Source organism: Tenebrio molitor, chromosome 2, assembly GCF_963966145.1.
Source record: "Tenebrio molitor chromosome 2, icTenMoli1.1, whole genome shotgun sequence".
In the NCBI taxonomy this organism is placed as follows: domain Eukaryota; kingdom Metazoa; phylum Arthropoda; class Insecta; order Coleoptera; family Tenebrionidae; genus Tenebrio; species Tenebrio molitor.
In genome coordinates, this window is record NC_091047.1 from 21,273,569 (window position 1) to 21,280,764 (window position 7,196).

The 7,196-nt window shown below is 37.4% G+C and overlaps 1 long non-coding RNA gene and 1 other non-coding gene across 2 annotated transcripts; one reads left to right on the forward strand and one right to left on the reverse strand.

Annotated features, from left to right (window-relative positions):
* Positions 1-515: 515 nt before the first annotated feature.
* On the forward strand, positions 516-2,896 carry LOC138124698 (uncharacterized). Its single transcript, XR_011157243.1, has 3 exons — positions 516-2,575; positions 2,642-2,707; positions 2,813-2,896. It is a non-coding gene; the product is annotated as an uncharacterized lncRNA (long non-coding RNA).
* Positions 2,897-6,592: 3,696 nt separating this feature from the next.
* On the reverse strand, positions 6,593-6,755 carry LOC138125132 (U1 spliceosomal RNA). Its single transcript, XR_011157353.1, has one exon. It is a non-coding gene; the product is annotated as a U1 spliceosomal RNA (small nuclear RNA).
* Positions 6,756-7,196: the final 441 nt, after the last annotated feature.

Here is a 7,196-nt window from a genome sequence, read left to right on the forward strand (position 1 = left end):
AGATCAACGCTAGCTCGCTCAATAGCGCATGCGCGTTGGCGTGGCTGTCTTGAAGTAGCAAGCCACCATGAAAATGAAAACGACTCTTCCAAAGCCAAGCTAGCCGAGCGAGCAACGCTTGTAAAGCCACCATGAAAACGACGCTTAAAACATATAGATAACTTATTCAAAAATAAATTATCTTAATATTTTCTACTTTCTTGTACTAGCATGAAATTTACTAAAAAACTATATAGACGCTACTGGGGCGTATTCTGTAACTGCTCCCCTAATTTTTAAAGGGCGTTTAATTAAGTTGTCATAGCAATGACCAATCAGGACGTGAAATTTTAAATTTTAAACGACGCTAAAATTTTAACGCCCCTTTAAAAATTACAGAATACGCCCCAAACTCTTACGAAATACTTGTTTCCAGTACTCGGTTTTAGTAACTGGTACGAGTTACTGGCATCGTGTATCCGAGCCTTTCGGGCGCGCTGGCTTTTGTGGGACGAGTGACGTAAGGAAAATACCCACGGAATTACCAACGCTGCAAGTCCGGTTCTCTACTGATTCGATCCCAAGAGCGATGAAAATGACTTTCTAAAACGGATCAAAATGCATTATCAACGTACTGTCGCGAGCAAAAAATTCTGGTCGTCAATGTCATTTCAAAATTTGGTTAGATTGTCACAAATTAAACATTTTTCCCTGCCTGATTATGCCCACGTCAACAAAGTGTCAAAAGATTAAATAATTAGTGTCAATTAATGTCATACAACATGATGATAGGTTATGATTTTACGATCGTTTTACAATGGAGCATTTTCCATTACGTTAAAACATGATTTTGACGACCAGTTTTTTTTTGCTCGTGACAGTATGTAATTGCAACAATTGATGGTATAATAGTTTGTATATCCTATTCATGTTGGATTGAACATCAGTGGTGCAAATCGCACACATTTGGCATTAACTTTCATATGAGTTGTCATAGTAACAGGTCAGGTCATTTGCACCACAACTGTTCTTCCCAACGTGAATAGTTATTTACAAATGTGGAACAAATAAAATATTCAACAATACGTAACGTAACGGGTTTTACTGGCGACAGAAGGATATGACTGGAAAGCCGAAGGAGAGCCCTTTTACCCTTTTTATTTTGATGAGCATCGTAAAATATTACAGGTCTCTTCTACGAGCCTGTAAAATATTACAGGGCTCTACCCGTAACTACTCATTTACTTAGTTAGAGGGCGATTCAAACCAGAACAGGATAAGGTAACTAGATCAACACACTACGTATAGAGGTACCGCCATTAGCAAGGCGGTCTCTATTTTAACAGGCCAGGACACTGGCTGTGTTGCCAAATTTCTTAGTGGGCCATTCCATAGCATCCTGAGTTTCAAAAATACATATTGGCACTTCTATAGAAAGGCGGTTGATTGAAAAATCATTTTGACAACACAATTAATTGTGCAATTAATTTCAGTAATTGAAAAAATAAACATGCCACACAAATGTTACGTACCCAATTGCAAGTCAAATTATGCTTCAAGCAAGTCTTCCTACGTTAGAGTTTTCAAATTCCCATCGAAGAAGATTAGAATGCAAGAATGGATGCGGATTTTGGAACTAGAAATCTGGCGCGTGAGATCTTTGTTGTTCGTTCCATTAGGTCTAAAATCCATTTTAAATTATAAACCTGTATTGGTGGTAGGGTCCATACACCCGAGTGGGTAGCTTTTGCAGTTCATATTTACATATTTTTAACAATTCATACTGCACCTTTATTAGTCTTTAATGGTCTCTGTGTACGGCTTTAGAAAAAAATCTTGTCCTGAGCTCTACAGTGTACAGGTGGCATGCGTTGGAATTTGCACTGGAGCTAATGCAATCACGGTGAACTAAAAGGATTTCTATCTTCATTTTGGATAGGATACTTGTTCAGAGTACAGGATTCTATAAAATTTTATAAAACAGGATACATATAATTACCTTGACTTGGACACCTGATATACTTTGACTGAAGTAAAATTGCAATACGAGAATTAGAAAAATCTTTCCGTGATGATTGACTGACAGCTGACAATGACAAAATAATGAGTGACAGTGAGTGATCACAAAACTTCAAAACTAGTAACTTTTTTTAGAGGTTGGCGAAGCAACGTTGTCAGACGTTAGAGGGCCATTCCACAGACCACTTTCTGAAGTCAGTGTCACGGCCTGTTAAAATAGAGACCGCCTTGCCATTAGTGATTTTTTATGTCTGTCCTTGTCGCACAATCTACTCAAACTGGGGATAAAAAAAACACAATCCAAAAATGATTTGACGTAATTTGACAAAAAGTAGTGTCATTATTCTGCTGCATATTTAATAATCCTCGTTGACGATTCATCTAACTTATTATTTCGTTACAGTTTTCGTTTGTGTTTAAGTATTGTCATTTATTTCTTTGTTCTCGTTACATCTTTTAACTTGGTTCAGTTACTTGCGTTTATTTTAATACTTTAACATGGTCAGTAACAAGTGTTGTGTTAGCGGCTGTTCAAGTTCTAGAAAAAATGGATTTAAATTGTTTTATGTTCCAAACGGTAAGACACCCGTTACATATACTCGTAGCATATACTTATATACAGTAACAAGCAATTTAATATTAGGAGTCAAAAACAGAGTACGGAGGGAACAGTGGCTAAAAAAATTGAGACTGTCTACAAATCTGCTGTGTAAGTATCTACATAATAAAGTAATAAAGTAAAGATTTAGTTTTTCTTATGTTAGGTGATATAAGTAAGTGGCTACAGTATACTTAATATTATTTTCATTTGCAGAAACATTTTAGTAAAGATGATTTCTTTTGGGCTGAAGATTTGCAGCGATTGAAACCTGAAGTTTTCCCTCATCTGTTACTGGAACCTATGAATATAGGTATATTTATTATAGTGTAGTGACCCAGTTTAAAATTTAAAATTTTTAATTCCCAGTACCGCCACGAGAGCGCGCCAAATGGGAAGGTACTAGCGGCTAGACTAGGAACTAAGGGATGGGGTTGGTACTCTTGGCGAGTTGTGGACGCTGTTGAAAAGCGGAAAGATAGGGGGGATGAAACGGGCTCGCGCGGGCGGTTGAAGGGGGTAGGGCACTTTTGTTTAGTTTTTCGAAACGAACAGACCTTGCGAAGAGCGATCCAATATTCCAAAAAACTCTGTAAGTTACATCTGAACCGATTACACTACCGTTCCGAGTAGATTTTGTGTCCCCGTGAAGAATCCGGCAGTTCATTTTTTATCCACACGGGTAATTATTTATCTCACGTTCGTTGTCCGTTGTTTTTGTTTTTGGGTCCAGGACCACGTGGTAAGGGTATGTTGTAGATTTCATTTTGTTGCATGCTGTTTCTTTAAGGAGCGCCCATTTGTTAATTTTAAGCGTTATCCCTAAGTTTCTCCCGGGATGCTCATTTTTTTTTTGCAATCTTGTAATTTCGGAAATTAGTAGCCGTCGTCCGGACCGCGTGCGTCCATTTTGTTTTTCTTTCACTAACATTGTTTAACGGCACTCGACCCGCCATATTTTTGTTTAGTATTGCCAGCGAGTATTGTATTCCTGTTTAAAGTGGTTTTTTTTATTTTATCGTTATTTAACTTCGCGCTTTGTTCTCTTTTATTTCCTCATTGTTTAATATGTTGCGTTTTGTTTTGCTTATGTTCTCCTTGTTTAATGTTGCGTTCTGTTTTGCTTATTTTAGCATTGTTTAATGTTGCGTTTGTTTTGCTGGATTTTCTCATCGTTTAATGTTACGCTTTGTTCGATAGGATTGAATTCGGTTTTTTTCTTTCTTGTTGTTGCTAGATTTCGGAAAAGTTAAAGTAAAATGTTGTAAGTGCGCCTCTGTGGGAGCTAGGTGGCAATCAGGAAGTCGTGGGGGTGGTTTAGTCAAATTTCTGTGGAAGCTACGGTTATTTAAAAACCGTTAGCGGGGGCGGACCTAGGTCTTCGCTTATGCGGCGGCGGGATGCTTTCGTGAAGCTTCCGTCGAGGTTATAGAGATTTCGGGGGCTTGTCGGGAAACGGTTGGTTGGGGACGGTGGAGCTAAATATTCGCTTATGCTGTTTAGTGATGCTACTCGTATGACCCCGAAACGCTCTGTCACTCTTGCTTGGTCGGTGAAATAGTCTGACGTTCATTAATACCCCGAATATCTATAAACGTCGCTTGATTTCAAGATGACTCAGATTATTCTTCTGAGTCCCCTCGCGGCCGAAAGTTTGTTACCTCCAGCTCTAGGCTCCCGTTGGCGTACCTTGACCGCGTAGTTTCAAATAACCATTGTTGTTGTCATTAATCTAATTGTGAAATATGAGTAATACCTGGGATACGGTTTTTGAAGAGGGTTTTTCATCCGTCCCTGTCTGTAATAACTGCCTTATAATTTGTTTACTTGTTTTGCAAGCTTTAACTGTCATTTTGTCTGTCATGTGCCCGTTTTTCTGTTATTTTAAATATTGTTGCATTCATCTTGTCGTTTATCTTTGTGATGTACTCAACTAGTTAATTTCTCGTACTTCGTTAAACTTAATTTCTGTCCTTTGTATTCGTTTCAATTTCTTTTTCATCAAAGTTATTACAGGCATTTTTAATAAAAGGTATTTTGCGTCCCTCACATGTGTGTTTTATTTGCGGCACTCTTCCAACTGGAACCCTCATCGTTTGCATTCCGAACCTTTTTCCGCCAAAAGAAAGACACAACGTAGGGCTCCTCCGCTTCGATGACGATCACGACCACATTTGTTACCGTTTTGCGCAGGTTCGAATATTTGGCGGAAAAAGTAATGTATTCAAATCATTACAATAGGTATTTTTGTGTCTGATAGTTTAAACAGCTACCTATACCTATAACTTTTTTTTATACTATCCCTCCGCCACATTAGTAATTTATTTTATTAACAATAATTATGTACTGTTTCAATATCTAAACTTTTTTCCTAGATTTTAGTTACTGTAGATCATCTTGCAACTTCATTTGTTTCCCAACTAAACACTAAAGCCTAATCCCGAAACTCTCTTTAACCAAAACTACCCTTTTACGAATCTTCTGAGAATTATTAATTGTGGTCAAAATGTGACAGTAAAATTATGGGAATGAGAAGAGCAGTTCAAAATATTTTTTATCCAATTTTGCCTTATAAAGTCATGTTTAAATACTTAGATACAGGGGATAAAAGCACTAGTTTATTGAATAATCGAATAAAATTTTAATTGCTCTAGCGGTTTAAAATTTTTATTTCGCTAGCGGTTTAAAAATGTCAAGCAAATGTCAAAGAAAATAAATAAAAATGTATTAAACAATAATTATACATACATTACAGGTATTGGGAAGGAATTGTTCATAATTGTATCATCCATTTTCTAGATTTTCACCTTCTATACGTGTATACGCCGTAAAGACCTAATTTTATTAGGAGTAATATTGGATAAAATAATTCACTGTCACACCGATTTTTTCTTTCTCGTGTCAATAAAGCCATGGCAACAAAAAATCACACTCAGCAACTCAACAATCATAGGTGATTAGTGACACAAGCTTCGGACTTGATTTAAAAAAATTACACTCAAATTGGAGAGGTTTATTAGTGTAAAATTGGATAAACAGTTGTATTATACTCGCGGGCTAAATAAATGTTTAACTTGCGATGTTAACGCGCTTGCGGCTTCGCCGCTCGCGCTGTTAAACGCATCGCTCGTTAAACATTCATTTAGCCCGCTCGTATAATAAATAACTATTAATATTGTATTTTTAAACGATTAAAAATTTGGTAACTTGTTTGGGTTTTATTAGTGGTTTTTGTAAATTTTAATTAAAAAAATATCTGCAACCAGTAAAACATTTCAGTTAAAAAATTTTGATTAATAATGGGCGACATAACCTAACAAATTTTTGACATTGTAGTAATGCCATTATTTCATTAAAAAAATCCCCAAAACTATTGTCTTCCTTATTTCACTTGTGAAATTTGCATTTGATTTCTTTATCTTACAATCCACTCTCGCGAGGAATGGAATGGCGGTACCTCTATACGTAGTGTGTTGATCTAGTACCTTAGAACAGGACATCACGTAGTCTGCGTAGAAAGACGTCGGCTCAGTCCATTGTTTCAGAAGGGAAGCACGTGTATTACAGTGGCGGCGTTAGAAAGTAAAATTTTTCCCGTTTTTACGCTTATTGTTGTCTGTCAGTTGTGCTTGTGTACTACTTGTGTTGTGTAAAATAAAAAAAAGCCCTGATGATAATTCAAATCAATTTTGCCCATTCATTTCGTAATGTTTATTATTTTAATCAAGTAGTAATAGTTTCATACGCCACTGGTCACTTTAACGGCGCGCATCTTAAGCCCCGCCCTTGTCTTGTTCTGGTTTGAATCGCCCTCTACCAGTTATACCACAAATGTCTGTAAGCTGTCATTTACGTAGAAGATGGAAATAAAATTACATACCTTACCTACACAGAGATAAGAAATTGGAATAAATGTATGACTGACTGATGAAACTGTGTAAACTATAAGTACTAAAAGTGCTAAAACTATAAACATTTTAGTTTAGATTAAATTAGACCGGGACAGCGCGCACGCAGTCCCGACTACCAAAAATTGTGCGCCCGAGTTATCCGCATTAGGGATAATCGCAGGGGTCAGCCCGACCTCGGTGCAATGGAAGGGCCTCATCCTGGGGGAACCGCCTTGTTGATCACGGTAACCCCTACGCCAGGTAAGTATGCTTTGCCGACGTCTGACAGGGGTAGTTATAGTGTAACGACAACTTCACACTCGTTACCACTAGAAGGCAGAGACATCTACTAACGTTTGGCCACATTACATTCTGTGGCCTAAAACTAAAAGGGCTAATAACATTTTTACCATTTATGCACGATTATATTATAATTTGACAATTATGCACACATTTTCTTGACATAAACGTCTCTTTATGGCCCACGGACCACTTTATGCCCGTGGGCCATAAAGATATGTCAAATAAAAGTCGAAAATATTTTTGGTGAAATTCCGAACCTTCCGTACCTTAAACTACCTAATCCCGAATGGGGATTACTCGATACTGGACACTCGTTTCTGCCGCAATGCCGCTTTCTCAGCCTCGTTCATCATTTCGTTAATGAATTTATAATGGAAAATTGCAACTGGCAAAATGGCTACGGTTGT